The sequence below is a fragment of the Rousettus aegyptiacus genome, unplaced genomic scaffold (assembly GCF_014176215.1).
Source record: "Rousettus aegyptiacus isolate mRouAeg1 unplaced genomic scaffold, mRouAeg1.p scaffold_m13_p_1, whole genome shotgun sequence".
In the NCBI taxonomy this organism is placed as follows: domain Eukaryota; kingdom Metazoa; phylum Chordata; class Mammalia; order Chiroptera; family Pteropodidae; genus Rousettus; species Rousettus aegyptiacus.
The window spans coordinates 160,195,984-160,214,303 of NW_023416284.1; the positions used below are offsets into that span (position 1 = coordinate 160,195,984).

Sequence of the window (18,320 nt, forward strand, 5' to 3'; positions counted from 1 at the left end):
ACAAGTGGGGTTGAGGATGTGAGCCTCAGTCCTCATTCTGTAAGGTGAGGCAAAGAAAAACACAATGCCTGGCTATACATACAGATAATGTAAGTAAAATGACAGTTTCTGACCAAGTAAACACTAGAAATGTTAGGTATTAAAGGGAGTACTAACTCCCCTAGCATACTTAAGAAAGTCCAATTTATAATGCACCTGAAAGTACTTAAAAATTTAACTCTTCTAAGAATGAGTTTCAACTGAAACCCATTTGCTCCCCTAGAGAAATGAGTGGGAGACGACCCTCTCTGCCACTCTCCATTCACACTAAACAACCCGATGAAGAATCCCTAACCCACCACTTCTTTGCAAAGGACTCTCCCAGAAATGCGGTATGTGACAAGGGGTTGGGGTGTGAACTCTTGGAGGCTAGGGATAAAGGACTATAAAAACCCAGACCTCCACCCAAATCCCCTAACTCCCCACTCCACAACGCCTGACTCCCTCCCTTTACAAGAGCTAGAGAATGTAGCCTCCTGCAACCCACTGGCAACACCTGACCGATACGGTCCAAAATGAAAAGCGATACTAGACTATCTCCCAAGTTCAGTCGCGGAAACAACATAAGGTCTTGCAACTCAGTCATCAAGATTTTACTACACATCACAATGGGAAGATGGCCCAAGAAAAGTCCAGATACAGTATGCTTGTCTATTTTTACTTACATTCTAAAGGCAAAGCCAAAGTCACATTCTGATACTGTTATTTTCTTGTTGTTTTTAAAAAAATCATCAAGGCAGCAAAAGAAGTTAGAATATCTGGCAATTCCCACAACTGTCTACTTGATCTTTTACAGAGCTTTCCTATCCTCATGACCCTCTAAAACATAATTCTCCATTTTCTATTGCTGATCACATGTATTTTGTGGTCAACTCATAACTAAGCTGAAGAAAGCTCTCTTCTTATGACCCAAAGCACATCAAAAGCCTCCCTCTCTTCACTGCCCGGCTTTTATAGAATGTCACAGGATCTTAGCCACGACCCAGACTCTGGCACTGCCTCCGATCTATTTCTCTCTGACAGAGAAACTGAAGAGACCCATGTTGAGCCCGAGGTTTAAGCAATAGCTGGGCCATACTTTTCTCTCTCACCCCACAATGTTTAAAGTCTTTACGAGGGAAGAGGAATCCCAAAACCTTCACATGCAAAATGCATCCCAAATCAAAATCACTTTCATTACCCATACTCTTACTCCTTTCCGTAAGAACACAGCAAGTGTGTATGTCACGCCGACTTAAAAAGCAAATCCTATTGATCTTGCCCTCCCTCACCATCCCAGTTATCCATTCCCAATGTCACACCTCAAGCACTGGCTTTCATATATTTCCGACTGTGACCCACAGTAAAATATTTACATCCCAACCCAATTCACAAATACACGTTAAACATACCCAGTTTAGAAACAGAGTTTTCAAATGTGTGATCCACTTTGATGAGTACTAACGCCTAAGCTTAGGCAGTTTGTACTGAATCCAGCCCCAACTCCTCCACTCAGTGACCTCCTTAGATGTGGACAGCCTCAGCTGGAGAAGAGGCACCTCTTTCCTCCCCCTCCCTTTTTCTTTCCTCTCCCAAAGGGGAAGCTTTGTCCAGTGTATCGAAGCCAATGATCTTACGTATCATAATTGGTAACTGAAAACCCTTTCCAAAGGGGAAGCACTCTTTCTTTAATTCACATAAAAGTTCTGTATAGGCTAGATAAGGCCTTGATTCTCGTGTTATTTATTGTTTCATTTTCTAAATGCCAGTTATGGCTTTCTAAGATGACTTCTCAAAAAACATCCTGCCCTAGACTACAATCCTACTGTTATTTTTCATGCATCCCAATCTGATTATCTTCTATCTTTCCGGTTCAATACCCCTTGAACCCCAACTTCAACAATTCTTTGACCCTGAACAGCCTGTGCTCCCACCACCTTCCCACTGCCCTGTCTTGATTACTTTCCTTCAGCAACCTGCATTCCATGGGCCACCACCAGCCTCTCCTCCGGCACATGCGCAGCGCTCGACAGCTCCACCTAACATCCTTGCACCCATTAAGCCAAGCAAAAAAACCTTTTCTCAATTTAAATTCACAGACGGCAAACATTGACCTGACTCAGAGATCTCCAGAAATCCTACAACGGTTCCCTACTTAACCCACATCCCCCCTGTCCCGGACATAGATTTCACACTTGTACATGAAGAAAAATTACAGACAAGAATTAGGACACTGGAAATTGGATCTTCCTGTGGTCTCAAATCTACCTACTGCTATCCTCTGTAAGAAAAAGATGATAAAGTTGAAGAAACTCGACTTATAAAAAGTTACTAGTTCGTTTAAAAAAAAAAAAAACTGCCCAGTACAAGGCTGACTTCCAATATTAATATTGGAATAATGCAACTATTAAGAAATAAAAGTATATTTACTCTCAAAAAAGTGTTTTTGTCTTCTCTTTTATGAAAATGTTTGGTAATATTCTCTTTAATTCTCTTGCCAAAGCAGTCCATGTGCAATTCTGCCCTTTGTAATCACTGTCAGGCATAACAGTTTATTGTCCAAATATAATTTGTTCAACCATGCAAACACCTGTGCAATCAGGCGTGTTCGATTTTCAAGGGACAAGTCCAATGACATGGCCTCAGTGACAAGCACTGGTGCCCTGCTACTGGACCTTTCGCTGAAAGAAACAGCTTTTCCCATAATTATCTCTACTTTGAATCAAAGTGTCTAATAAACTCTTTCATGTAATTCACCAAAAACCAAAACACACACATTATAGAGTTGCTATTTCTTCTACCTCAAGCTACTAGTGGTAATACTAATGCACATAAGAGAATAACCCCCAGAGTAAAATGAAGCTCTGTCTCTTGAAATTCAAGGGCCAGTTGAAGTGAAGGTTAAGGAAGTGTATCTGCCCAAGGAGGCAATAAAAGGTCAAGTCCAGAATTCAATGTGCTGTAAGAGTGCGGCCACAGGGAAATCACTGCAGGACTTCAAGGGTCATTTCAATCACTTTAAAACCTTAGTTATTCCTTCGGTGGATAACACACATGACGAACTCAGTTGAAGTCTCATATGCTAGCAAATAGACAGATTACATTCCAGAACAGGCAAAGGCTACGACCTCTTCAAGGAAGAAGATAATTTAGCTTGGAGGAACCTCAGGCAAAAGACATGAACACACTTACGCCTGCAGATATGGCCAAGGCCATGTGCTAGCCAGCCTCAGCCAGCAGTGTCGATATTTAAAAAAAATAAAAAGTGCACAGCACAACTCACATCAATATGGTTATGCTAACATAATTCAGACCTTCACTTAGTTAGGCTCCTTCCCCAGCACCCTGACTTTCAAAGACCCTCCCAACTGTTTTCTGTTGCTTAGTTTTAAGGTTGCTAAGGTCTTTGCTTCTACTTTTCCTCCGCCATTCATTCACTCAGTGTTTAGGGAATGGCCACTACGTACCCAGCACTGTGCTAGGAGGCACAGAAAGGAAACCAGTGATCACAATTCACTCTGAGAAATACCCACATAAAGCCATCTGCAAAAACAGCAGAACGGAGAATGCAGTGAGGTGAAATTTAAGCTATATCTGAAGAAAGAAGGTACAGAATCCCAAGTGGCATCCAAACACACGAGTTGCTCTTTTCGACTTCTTACATTTAATCAAAATCACAAAGATTAGGCCTAAGAACTCCCAAACTAATAAAATGTAAAAAGTCAACTTCCCTACTAACTGGGTAACTATTTGATAGATACTGGACCTTGAGATTTCTTCTTTTCAAGATTATCTAAAAATTCAATTTGTCCATTGCATTTCATCTTGTCTACAAAGCTTGACTCTGTGTGGACCTATGTATATCACCCACAACTGCATCCTCTGGTACTCAATGTAATTATGAGAGGTGCACTTAGGACTTTCATCCCAGTTGAAACTTTGGTGGCGATCCCTTTCATTCTTTTTGCTTCTCTCCCATCCTAAGGTAAGTTTACGTACCATTCTTAAATACGCAGTCAATTAACTGTGGCTAAGCTAATGTGATCTCTTATAAGTCGGGTTAGGGGATGAAGGTAGGAAGCAGCTGAAAGACAGAATCCAGTGTAAGGCCAACTTGCATTATTTGGCTTAGGGCCAGGTGAGCAGATGGATGGATAACCTCTTCCTCCACCTCTAGAAGGGAGAATAACTTGCCAAGTTACTACTGAGTTATTTTGTTATGGAAAACATCTCATAAAGTTAGAAAATTTTTAATTAATTTGATTTGGTCTGTGCCCTATGTGCCAGATCAGGGTTTTTCAACATCTGTACTTTTGACATTTTAAGCCAGAAAGTTCTTTTTTGTAAAGACTTGTCCTGTGCATCAGAGGATGTTTAGCGGCATCCCTGGTCTCTACTCACTAGACACTAGCAGCATACCCTCAAGTCATGACAGTCAAAAATGTCTCCACACATTGTTATATGTCCCCTAGAAGACAAAAATTACCCAACTACTCCCACCCCAGCCGAGAACCACTAAATTAGATTATGAGCATCAGGCTACTTATTAACTATAAAGAAAAAATTAATATTGATGAACGGAGCAACATATAAGAAAAAGGTTACATCTTAACAGCTATCATTTGTACTTTAATGAAAAGATGATATGCCCAACAGAAGAGAAAGGTACAAAATAACACCAAAAAAGTAAAAGTCTGGAGAATTTAAGTAACTAGATGATTGTGTACATATGGTGGTAACTTCTAGCAGAGACCACAAAATGAAATGATTACAAAGAAGCTCAGGTGTGGTACAAGTGGCAATTGAAAAAGAGCCTAGTGATAACATGAAAACTAAATTAAACCAACTCTATCTTCTTTCCACATATCCAAGCCCATTCTTCAAGAAAAAAAAAAATCTTTAACAAATTTTACAAAATCAATATTTGAAATAGTAACTATTTTGAAATAATTAGGAACACAGAATAAACTACAAATCCTGGCCCCAGCAATCATCTAACCATGATACTTACCACTCTCTAAACTGTCTTCCTCATTCTGAGAAGTAAACAATGCAACAAATATAAGGACATCAGCATTGTGCCTGCGTGTGAACTATTAAGTGGAAATTACCAGTAGTTACGCGTATGTATTTATCAGCATACATCTAATACGAAATGGAACACACTGCCCAAGTAAATTAAGGTGAAAGTACATTTCTGATATGTTAACTGGGGAGGGAAAAAAAAAAAAACTATCTCTATAAAAATACATGCCTCAGTTGCCAAAATTTACCTGCACTTCAAGGCAGAAGAAAAACAGAAAAACAGATTACCATCCAAACTCATGGTTACAATAATAGCAAAATATAAATGCCCTTTTAAAAAATACATAATGCACCATTTGTGCTAACTCCAAATTATGTATCTCCCAGGTTTTTATCCAAATCGACCATTTTAAATGGTCAGTTTAAAAATTCACCATATAAATTTTCAATAAAGCCCAACAAATAAAAGTCTAACAACAGCATTTTCTCACATACCCAGAGCCAGTTTGCAGTTGCTGTTCTGCTCACAGAAGTTGTTTTCTAGCCACAGGCTACTACAAATTGTTCAGACCCTTTTGGCAGCAGCACAGGAAACTGCCCTTTTCACCCGTTCTCCCACAAAAATGTAGTCAAATTCTAGGCAGGCCCCATCTCTCAAGGCTACTTGCTTTATGGAGCCAAACACACACGATTTTTCATTTAGTAATACGAAGGGCCCCAAATACTTTGCATTTTTGTGAAGAAAACTGAAAGCAAGTCACCATACACCAGCAGGCAAAGCTCTCTAGTAAATCAGCTTATAAAGTGTGCTACACCACACTTTCCGCCAGCACTGGAAATTTATAGGGCATTCTGCATCACAGCTGTTTCTGGTTTCATCCAAATCGTCCAGGATGCAAACGGCAACATGTGAAGCCATTTCCTGACGCTTCACTGTCCTTGATTTCCCACTGCTCCCGACTTGCCCTGTTTCCAATAAGTGGTTAAAAGAGGTACATCTAACCTTTTGATTAAAAAAAAAAAAACAACCAACCTCAAATATTCCCTTCGAATCTGGGGTTTTCCTACAGTCTTAAGGATCACATAAAGGTATCTGCGCAAGGATATTTACAAGGATAAAGGTGAGGTTACCTCCTCTCAGCTTTTTATTCAGGCATACAAAATAAGTCTACATTTTCTCCAGTAATTTAAGCGGAGGTGAGGGCAATAGATGGTAAATTACTCTACAGCTGTAATATACTTAATTTCTAAAAATAAAGCCCAAATTGCCTTGAAATACAGAATTTAAAAAAAAAAATTTTTTTTGAAAACCAAGAATCTCTTTGTACCCCCATTTGGCTTAACATTTCACAGACAGGTCATTTATTAAAAACAAAATTAAAAACCCAAATGGCAAAAAAAGCATCTGCAATTAACTCAAAATGAAGCTGGACACTACCCTGCCCTGAGACAGTCAAATGCCTAAATTCAGTCTGGTGAACCAAGCTCGCAATTCACAGAAAGAAAAAGAAGAGCAGCCCAGTATTTTCAAGGAATCGTTTTCTGTCTCAAAAATGACTTGCAACCTCAAACAAGTTCCAAAAATGATGCAAAGGCAACTTTTCCAAAAGAATACAATATCAGAAACTGTCCTAACACCACACAAACAAAAATGATAAGCAAAAAAACCTCCATTCGACTATACATACTATTACTTTTATCTAATAAAAAGAATATTTTTTAAAGTCCAATATTAACACTAATTTAATAATATGCTCAAGTTCAGAACTTCTTTTCAAAGGTATACTCAATTATTCCAGCAAAATAAATCCTTTAGATTATCTGGGAAGAAACCTAGAAGGCAAACCAAAGATTCCAAATTAGAAATTCAAAGGAAAATTCTTATGTGTCTAGTAGGTAGAGAGACCTGGCTTGGCTGTATCTAAACCCCCATGGCACACCTTGTTATTATAGGTAATCTTTCCAATTTAAATAGATAAACTACACATGGAGCAAAAAGTAATTGCAAACATGCTTTCATTCACTTGTTTCAACTGACAATAAACTAGATCATCTTTCATCTCTATAAACAAAACAGAATATCAAAGAGATTTCACATTGCTGTTTATCAGCTTAGCAGTGTCTCCAAGTACATCTAATCATTAATATAACTGTCTATGAAACTGTCTATGAAAGGAACAAGAAGAAATAGCCTCCTCATTGGAAACTTATTTACTTTCTGGGTCTGAGGTAGTCTTGTGTGCTATTCAACACTCGCATGAAAGCGCATGTAAAACAATCACCAAAGAAAAGCATTTTTTGAGTTAACTGTCCACATCTTCACACAACTTACTTTGGAATAAGTAAACAACAACAGAAGAACAGCTGCCCAAGGTTATCCAGAGGTCTGGCATGAGAAATCAAAGCACTCAAGTTCCCTGTTCAAACACATGGTTTTTCTGGCCTATGTTAAAAAAAAGTTCAGCCTGGGAAATTTGCTTCAGATTTGAGCTAAACGGGGATTTAAGGAATTTCTTTACTACTGTTCATTTTGAAATTTCTCACACCATTAGAAAATCTATCTTAAAATATAATGGACTTCTCTAAACAGCAAAAGAGATGAAAAATGTAGAATAAGTCACTGATTTCTGTCAGTTCTCATTCCATCTCTACCCTATATTCAATTAAGATTTATCATGCAGTTACTATATTAAAAAGCACACAGCCGACACTGAGAGGGATAAAGAGTACACAGACAGAGATGTATTTATTACCGAATGGGCTATGTTTGCATCTGTATTTACACACAATAAATGGAGAGTGTTATGTTTGCTTGCTTGTGTTTTTTTAAGTATCTGTGTGGTTGACTTTATATATGGCAAGAGCACTAAAGGCCCTTCATGTGTCTAAATGAAAAACTCTACACATTTGGCTTCAATAAAGCCAGCAGTTTCTCAAAGATAGGTTCCAGCTATGAATTGTCTATATTTGTGTTCTGGAAAGGGTGAAAAGGGCAGTTCTCTGTGTTGCTGCCAATGAGCTGAACAATTCGCAGTAGTCTGTGCTAGAGAATAATTTCTCTAAGAAGAAAACTGTTAACTTCCAACCTGACTCGTACACTTGCACGAAATAATGTGATTTTTCTCTGTGTAGTCTTATTTTCTGTTATACCTTTTTCAGTAAAATTCTTCCCTGGAATTTTATAATCATGATTTTAAACGATAGTGAAAAGATGTCTGAAAATATGCTTAAGAGGTTAAGTGAAAACCAATTTCAACATACATCTAACTTTCGAGCATTAAAATCTTTTCTAGTCTTCTCCACCCACAATTAATACAATACTAATTTTGTTCAGGTATTTACTTCTGGAAAGTTCTTCCTGAATTCATCCTGCAAACATTTATTAAACACAACACCACAAACACATGCACCACCATGGAGAACACCAAGATGAATGAGAAAAGCTCACAAACTTTAAGGAACCAACCTGGTATTTCAAAGAAGGAGAAAAGGCAGAATTCTGAGGCTGGAAGGAGTAAGAGAAGCTGTGTTTGTTTTTTGAAAATTCACTGGATAATTCCTGTGCATACTAAGGTTCAAGAACTAAGACTTAAGGTTTAAGATCTGTATTCACCAATAAATCAGTAAGCCATAATTTACTTAAAAAAAAAAAAACTTACCATGAGATTACTCAAATTAGACAGCCACTATAATTGCATTTAAAATATCACTTGTTCTGCTGCAGAAATGCAGTATACCCAAACATTAAATTGTGCTGGAAAAAACTATAAAAGCTATTATAAAAAGAACCAAACTAAAAATCAGCAAGTCCAACTACTGCCACTTAATTTGAATATGAATAAAAATCCTATTATCTCAAAAAGTAATCAGAATAATTAAGTGAAAATATACATGAATTTGTTTTGCAAAGCATTTAAAAATTTGACCTTATACCATTGGTCAAGGAACAAGAAAGGCAATGAATTAACATTGACTAGATTTTAAAAATCAATTTTTAGGCTTCTAGAAAATTCACTGATGAGTACAAAATATTTGCCACGGTTTCTATATCTCTTAGTGGGTCCAGAAAGTGACATTTTTTGCATAGTTTCAATATTGCTTTCATATTTATATAAATACTATCGGCACACAGTCTTTTGTGTTTTTCAAGTTTTTTCAGAGTTATCTATGTTCATATACGTAGCTCTATGCAGTTCATTCTTTTTAACTCCTATTAGTACTCCATCATAAAGTAAAATACACTTTCTTTTTCCCAATTGAAGGGTAGGTTGTTTCCACCATTATACTATTATAAACATCTCAGTGACCACTTCTTTCAGGAATCTCCAGGTGTGATGCTGGCTAGTATGGCAAGGTCAATTCTACCTGATATTGCCAAAATGTTCTTCAAGATGGTTGTACCAATTTACACTCTTACCAACAGTGAATGATAGTAACAATTTCTATACATCTTCCCCAACACTTGACATTTTTGGACTTATTATGACGATTATAGAAAGGTCTCTGTTTTAACTTGCATTTCCCAACTATTAGTGAGAATTATATGCTAACTGGCCATTTAGGTTTCCATTACTGTGAACTACCCACAATTATCCTCAATTATTCAATTGGGTTGTCTTTCTTTTTCTTATTGATTTATAGGAGCTATTCATATAATCTGGATTTAAATCCTTATAGGATACAGGCTATTTTCAGTAATCTTACCTGAAAGCTCAATTACAATGGCTAGAAGACACCAAAATCATTTTTCTCGTATGACTACAAATACAGAAGTAGGCAAGTCACAGCTGACCTATCTAGTTAAGAATGTCATCCAAGAACTAGCCTTTTATACTCCTGTTCTGTCATCTTCAACAATATTTATATTTTCTTCTAAAATTTTTAAAGATTGGCTTTCTGAATTTAAGTCTATTTAAATAGTATGAAAACAGGAAAGAAATTTCTTTTCTTTTTTTTCCGAATTATGTGGACAATCAACAGCTGTACCAGCCCCAAGGGTTCACCTTTCCCTTCTGATTTAGCCTACTACCTCTGGTTTATAGTGCGTTTCTTGGCTTACATGGGTTTACAAAGGATTCTGGTCTAATTATCTATCTTCGTCACAATAGTTTTAATAGACTTGACATGTGGTAGGGCAACTCATTATTCTCCAAACTTATTTTGGCTTTTCTCAAACACATACTAATTTCCCACATGAACTTAAGATCAACTGTTCCATAAAAACCCTACTTGGATTTTGAGATATTCACTGAAATTATAGATATATTTGGGGAAAACTGGTATCTACAATATCGAGCATCCCCATCCATGGACAATAAATATCTATCCATTTATTTGGGCCTTCTTTTCCATGCTTCAATGTTTCATAATTCATTTATAAAAGTTTACATATCTTGTTAGATTAGTTCTTAGGAAACAAAATTTTTGCATTAGGAACTAGAATAAGTTCCTCTTGACAAAGCATTTTTAAATTAACTATGATTCACTTGAGTTTTGCATATGGATTTTTTTTATATAAACTATGAAAAATAATTTTGATTCCTCCTTCCAATACTTATGCTCATTTCTTTTCTTATTCTATTGTATTGAAAAAAATTCAAGAACCACTTAACTGACTAAAAGTGATACAATTTTTATTTTGACCTTAAGAATATTAAGCCATTATCATCATACTGTTAAGTATACCATTAGATATTATTTAGAAAAACATTCAGCATATTACATCGCATTCCTCCTTTAGTTACCATTTCCATGAATATTGGAATTTCATAGAATTCCTTATCTAGAAAAACAATCATGTTTTCCTTTCAGTTGGCAATATGATAAAATCTATTTAAGGATTATGAAATGGTATATTATTCCTACATTCTTGAAATGAATTCTATTTGGTTATAGTAGACTTTTTTCTGTCTTACTAGGTCCTTACATATATTTATGAGTAACATTAGCCTATAATTGTCACTATTCTGATATTTTTTATCAGGGTTATGTTAGCCTTGAATTTTAAGAATGCTTCAATGTAGCTCTATTTTCTGGAAGAATAAGGGAAATTTTCTATTCCTTGAAAGTACGAAAATACTTTCCCACAGTCTAAACCCAACAACTCATATTTTTTAATCTTTTCCATGATTACTAATTATTCCTAAGAATTTCTATCTCTTCTGAAAGAACAGATTTATATTTTCTGAGAAATGTTTTTATTTAGTATTTTTTCAGTTATTACTAGAAGTAGATCTTTATAAAGTTTTCTAGTCTAAGGCTGTAAAGTGTTCTCTCATTCTTTTCTTTCCTAGCTAAAATACCTAAAGGCTTATCCTTTTTGAGTGACTTCCCATTCCCCCACCACCACCAATATGCACAGAATTAGCCCTTTGGTATTATTTTTTTTTCTCTTCCAATTTTTGTTTATGTCATTAATTCCCTCTTCCTTATTTACTGGGGCATATTCTTGGTTTTCTTTCTATTGTCTTAAATGTACGGTTTAGTTTGTTTCAATTTTTTTCATTTAGTATATGAATGTCTGGTTATAGTTCCTGTAGCCTCTCTCAAATTGTGCTATGTAGTTCTCTCCTTGTTACTATGTTTTAAATAATCTGCAAGTCTAACTTTTATACTCTCCTTGACCCAAAGTGGTTTCTTCTCCTTATTTATTACTTACACACATTCCAAGATGTCACCAATACTGCAGTTATCCACGGTTAAATAAAATGATGATAAACACAATGAATTAAATTTACATGTAAATATCTGTAATATATTTGGTGAGAAATGCCAATCAACAGTTTAGGCTTGCTCTTTAGACAGAGTCAAGCAGCCCACCACTAATGATTATAACCAAGCGTGCTCAGTCTACTGATGGGATTTCCTATCGGTCTCCAGCTTTTCAGCACACACTGTGCTGCTGCTCATGCTCTTGAACAATTCTTGAGCTCACTCTGACTCCTCCCTTTCTCGTCACTTCATGTGGTTTAATGAGTGCTGTGACCCTGCCTCAGAAGAAGCTCACCCAGAAAAATATCATTTCAGCAAACTCCACTTCAAGACTGAAGGATTTCCTATGTCATTTACTGGTGGTTCTATCTATCTGTTGGAAGGAATAATAATAATAAAAAATTTAATGAAAAACGTTAAAACTCTACACAGACTCAAAGAACCACATCTCAATCATATCTTGCTGACCAAAACTCTGGTCAGAAACACTAAACTGATACAAAACCAAAAAATCAATCAGAAAAGGAAAGAAGGTATATACCCAAATACAACATTAAAAAAACAAACGCACACACAAAAAAACAAAACCCTCAAGAGAGACTCTTCTTTAATTTTTAATAGTAACAATGGTAATAGTAACAATAGCAAGAGCATCAGATAATACTTCTGAAACACTTTCGTGAATCATGCTTTCTTCTAAGAGTTTTTGCATCTACTAATTTAATCCTTACAAAAATGCTATGAAGTTGCTACTTTTCTTGTTCCCATTTCACAGCTGATGAAACTAAGGCGCACAGCTACTAAATGCCAAACTCAGGCATTCTGACTTTCGCAGCGATCCTAATTACTACACTATACACTAATGATACTACATGCATTATGCCATCTTCTATAGATAATTCTCCATCAGCTTTATAGTCAAATCTCCATAAAGTCATCAAAGAGAGCAATCTCTTAATTGCGTTACTTTGAATAAATTATTAACATGCTTGAATTAAAATCCTGGCTCAACCAATTAGCTACTGTGCAAGTGATTTGATCTCCTTTTCTCAATTTCCTCATCTGTAAAATGAAAACTGTTGATAGCACCTATCTCAGAAATTGAGTGTTGGGTTTATATGAATTAAAACATTCTAGCTGTATTACAGTGCTGGTACATGGTAAGCGATCTGCATTAGCTGTCATCATAGGAACAGTGTGATCATCATCACCATCCATTGTACCGAGGGGGTATTTCCCACCAATTATAAATACTGTCACTGTATATAAGCCTTTTAAAAATCAAATTCTGTTAAGACTAATCTCTTGCAGATAGCCAAGGTATTAAGTAATCAGGTTATGTCACTGGATAAAATTCTTGACATTATTATGCCAGGTTCAACTCTACAGACAGGATTTCCATGAAGACAGGAATTTTCGTCTGTTTTGTAAATCATTCTATCCCTATTACCTACAACATCACTTGGCACCAATACATGTTTGTTGAATAAATGATTTAAAAAGTACTTGGTCTCAAACAATTTAGAAGAAAATAAAGATTATGTTATGTCCTAAAAAAACTACGTTGGATAGAAAGTTATATAAAAAGTTTCATAAAATACAAAAATGGCAAAAGCAATACTTCCATATTAATAAATGATATACTATCTTAATATGTATGTATAATTAACTACTAAAAAGTAAATCAAACACTTAAAAGATTTTATTTCATCTACTACCCTGTAAGTTTATATAATCATGATGACCTCAAAGTTATTTGAATGATGTTAACAGCTATATATTATGCATTTCTTTTCCTGTTTTCCTTCATCTTCCCTCCAAAATGGATTCCATCTAATACTTAGTGAGCTAAAGCTTTGACTGGATACAAATACAAACTTCCCTTTCCTGAAAAGAACGCTATGTCTTTAACTTTCCTTTCATGTCGAATAAACTTTTTAAAAAAACAAATAGTGGAGAAATCTGCCAGTTTATAAGTGGCAGTCGATCATGACTTTTTCACTCATTCAGGATCTATTTGTTGAACACTCCTTACAACTAAAGCATTGGGCTAAACTCTGAGAAAAAAGGAGGAAGATAAAACATGGCCCATGTTCTCAAATCACACCCAGCCCTGGTTAGAGACAGACGTAAACACAGAATTATAAAGCGATATGAAAGGTCTCCAACAGAGGCAGAATCATAGAAGGAAGAGAAACGAGCTGCTGCAGGGGTGAGGGCAGTGCAAGAAAACCCCACTAGCACGGCCACCTTTTCAACTGAACTTTGAAGTCCAGGAGAAGTTTGACAGGTGAAGAAAAGGAAAATCAGGCAGAGGGAGTCACAGATACAAAAGCCCAAGCCATGAAACAATACGGCATTTTCATGAAGTAATATGTCATTTGGTATCACTAAACATTGGATTTATGGTTGAAATTGTTGAGAAATGAAGGTACAGAGCTGCTGGGAAGGAGGGGTGCTCATTAGAAAGGGTCTCATAGCCAAGCCAAGGAAGAGGCTAAGACACTACTAAACCTTCCCTGCTCGAGGGATTCCCATCAACTAGGCATTTCTGTCACAGAATGGCACGTGACAGATGGTGAATAAGCAAGGCCAGGAGCCAAAGAGCTCGTCAACTAGAGAGTTATTCCCCAGCATGAGACTATTTATGCTTTAACAATCAAGTTCCCTAACTAGACTGAGAGGTCTCTGAGAGCACAGACCACACCATGTCTTATTAAAGTTTTTTTCCCAAAGGTCTACTGCCACAATTCCTTTATTTAACAGATGTCAAGGGCCTATGCTGTACTAGAAATTATATTAAGCACTGGGTACTCATGGATCTTATATACTTTCCCATCCCAACTAATCTAGGGCTTCTCTGAAGAAGTGATATTTAAGGGTGATCTCTAAGGATGAGAAAAGGCCAGCCTGTAGGATTTTCGGTTTTCGCCCACTACTTATACCCTCAGCTGATGTTTGACAATAAATTACCTTCTCCTTAATACACTTCTATTTGGATTCAAAGACATCCCTTCTCTGAATTCCCATGCATCTTAGTCTACTTCCTCTATATTACTCATTCTGTATGGGTATCATTCCAAAATTCAGTCCAGCCCACTTCTTTCTCCACTGGAGGACTCATTCTATTCTGCTTATTCCAAGTTTATTGTTTTAATCTATATGCTTTTTTGATTGCTTTCATATATATTATCTAATTGAGAGGCAATGCAGTGTAATGGTTAAGCATGTAAGCTCAGTAGTCAAACACCTACAAATCACAACTCCATCTTTGGTAAGTGTGTGATCCTGGCTGCCTCTCTAAGCCTGTTTCCTCTTCTATATGAAAGGGATAAAGGTTTCCAATTCTCTCATTTATTTTCAAGATTAAATGAGATAGTGCATCGAAGAGTACTTAGCATAATATCATAATGGTAGCTATTTTATTATTAATTATTAATCATTAAACCAACATCCTAAGGAACTTAAGGCATGAATTATTACCTTTTTTCAACAGAGTTGTTCAAGATCACACGGCCATTATTTCTAATGGACATTGCCCGAAAGTACATTTCGGCCTTAATCAAACTCACAATATCTAACTGCTGTCCCATATTCATTTCCACTTGGATGACCTACTTTTGGCTTTGTCAAAAATCAATCATCTTCCCACAAAATCAACTCCCCCTTAGGCTTTCGCTTCTAATTTGCCTCTAATTCCATCTACTCCTTCACCCACATTTATTATAATAACTAGCATCTGTCACCTGTTCTTTGCAAAAGTTGGTTGATTGCTCCCTTTGTCTTCATTCTCACAGCCAACTTTGTACTCCAAGTCCTATAAGGCATGGAAATACTGTATTAGAAACAAAGCAAGCTTAGAGCTGGATGTCATTGTGAGCAGAAGCTGAACCCCTGGGCTGGTCTCCTCCTGGTTTACTTCATTGACAGCAGTCTTGCTCTGTTTCAAAATGTATGCAGTTCATAGGGGTGCAAGAAAACCTAAATAAAAGATGATCTTTTAATAGTACAGAAAAATCAAAACAAAATGAATCAAAGCAAAGCTGTGCAAAATTACATAAGAGATAACAAATAGCCCTCAAGTCATTAAGACTTGAGGTACTATGACTGACACTATTAAAATGACTTAAGGAAAGTTTTTCAATCTTAAGAGTGGTTAGCATTGAGTAGGCAAATTCAGAGGGAGAGTGTGTGGTCAGACCAACCCACACACTTAGGCCCTTCTAGCATGAATAGTCTTATTGTGAGAACGGATAAGGGCAGGGACTGGATCCATTTTGTTGATGCTGCATGAATGAGACAAAGCACGTAGCCCAGGAAAAGGCAAATAACAGATACAAAAAAATAAATAAATAGCAATAAATTACTCATAAGCCTTCTCTTATCATTATAACCAAACTTCCAGTTCTGAAACCACACACCACACACACCCACACACACGTCTCCACCTGAAAATGTGCAGCCATGTGACCAAAAAGCAGAACACATACCAGAGAGGAGGATGTGCATATTTATTCCTCTTGCCCATTGTTATTTCCCACTATAAGTTAATAAGTTGACAGTCTAATAAAAAGGTTCATTATTTATTTATTAGTAGGAGTTTGATTTTTTTTGTTGTTGTTTTTATTGTTTTTCTTGCTTAGTGGGGAGGAGGAAGAGCATGATTCAGCTTTCCCAAGCCTCATTATTAATAAGATACTGACAAGATCCAATTTGTGCCTCTAAGGCAGAGGCTTAAACTCTAGGCTAAAGAGAATTAAACATAAATGTCATGAAGTGAAGAAAGCCACTGCGTATCAGTAAACCCGTCCACTCAGGCCTTTCACACAAACTATCAAATCCTATTCATCTTTTTCAAATATTATTTTCATCTTGCCATAACTTAGCAACTGTAATGGACCTCTACTGCCTTTCAGATCAAATTTTAACTCCTCTCATCTGTAAGAAATGCACTCCCTACCCAGTCCTCCAGCCATAGTACAGTCCATTTGCATTCATCCCAGTCTTAGCACAGACTGCATCATTTCACCTCCATTCCTCCGCTCTCACCAGCCTTCTTTTTCTAATCTAATTCATCGATTCTTCCCAAACTACTTCCCTTACTGTAAATTGTTTTAGGTACCTCGATAATACATATTACTGGTCTTTAAATTACTCCAGCATTGTTTTATCTATTTAGCTCATTGTCTAACTTTGTATAAGCTCGGACACAAGAATTCTTACTGTTTTTATAACCTTCGTTCCAAGTACATTTTACGTATAGAGCAAGACAAAATACACAGGAAAAACACATGTTTTTGTAATGAATGAAAAGTACTTGATGATAACCAAATATTAAAAAGTTAAATTATGGGTCTATATCAGGGCTGGTTTGATTTTTTTTTTTCTTTCTGCATGCAAAAAGAATTAGGTGTAACTAAATCCTTTAAGTCTGAAACACACTTAGTCATAACAGCAAGCCCTACAATTGAGATTCACATTTAAGCATATATCACAACCAAGTGTGTAATAATACAACAAAAGCTGACAATAAGACAAATTAGCTTCCTTTCCACAGGGCCAGGCCTCAATATAACTGTTGTAGCTCCCCTTGGAACACGGAAGTTTGGGTCTCAGTGGGCTGTTGCCTAGGAAGTGAAACAAGTATTTCCCATTACCTCATAAACCTGCGGAGACCCAAATGTTTGCCAAAAAGATACAAGGCGAATGGTGAATGCAGCCAATGATTAATAGACTCCAGGAGCCAAATGTCACAGTAATAGGACTGGCATAACTCTGAAGAGTTTATATGGACATTGGCTCAGCAAAAATGAAATGCCTGTGTGGTTTAAGTTTTTGTCCCAATGCTTATTGCAGAGATAATACTCCACTAACAGACAGTAGCTTGTTCTTTTTTAAATAAATGAAGGATAATCTGTAGGACCTTTAATCCTTATTCAGTTTCTATGCCCTATAGTGATTAACACTTTCTGCATCACATCAGGAAAATAAGTGAAGCAACTGTGATTTTTCATTATAATAACTGCTTACAAAAGCTGTATGTGCATGCAATTTCCTAGGTAAATGTTTTTTTAAAACCAGCATTGCCTTACATTAGTCCCCAAACTGGGAAAACTTCAACTTATTAAGCCAAAAAAAAAAAAAATCAACAAAATGTATTGAATTCCTAAGGATACACATGAACCCCTCCCCCTCAAAAATTTTAAAACTATCTAAAAAGTATTTATTCATGTTTCCAAGAGTCTCACAATATTCCAAGGTAAATTCAACTATCTGCTGATACCCAATTATACATAGTTTATGCAAAACTACTAGGACTTGAAATAGTTCAAAGGAACGCAACGTGAAAATTCTGCATAACTCCTATCATTAGCACCTAAACAAAAATTCAAACATCCACAATGTAGCATACTTATTTGGTGGCTGCCAAGATAATTGCAAAATCTGACAAAAAAATGTTAAGGGTAAACAGAAAACCAGAGTTCCAACATGTCTTAATAAATTAGGTATCTGAATTTAAAAGTTAGCAGTTACAATTCACAAAGTAGATTTGTCCTTCGTTACTG

The 18,320-nt window shown here is 36.3% G+C and overlaps 2 protein-coding genes across 12 annotated transcripts in view; both read right to left on the reverse strand.

The window, feature by feature from the left end:
* EPB41L2 (erythrocyte membrane protein band 4.1 like 2) overlaps positions 1-18,320 on the reverse strand; it is a 191,727-nt gene that overhangs the window by 142,316 nt on the left and 31,091 nt on the right. Inside the window, exon 1 of one of the 11 annotated variants that reach the window (XM_036221725.1) lies at positions 5,539-7,686. The exons of 9 other annotated variants lie outside the window; for them this stretch is intronic. The gene's annotated coding sequence lies outside the window, so the exon portion shown is untranslated. Of the gene's footprint in view, positions 1-5,538; positions 7,687-18,320 lie in introns of those variants that run through there. One more of the 11 variants, XM_036221680.1, reaches the window with a different exon arrangement.
* The window catches only part of LOC107497026, a 33,761-nt gene continuing 30,960 nt past the window's right edge, over positions 15,520-18,320 (reverse strand). The window contains exon 4 of the mRNA XM_016118379.2: positions 15,520-15,571. The gene's annotated coding sequence lies outside the window, so the exon portion shown is untranslated. The remainder of the gene's footprint in view (positions 15,572-18,320) is intronic.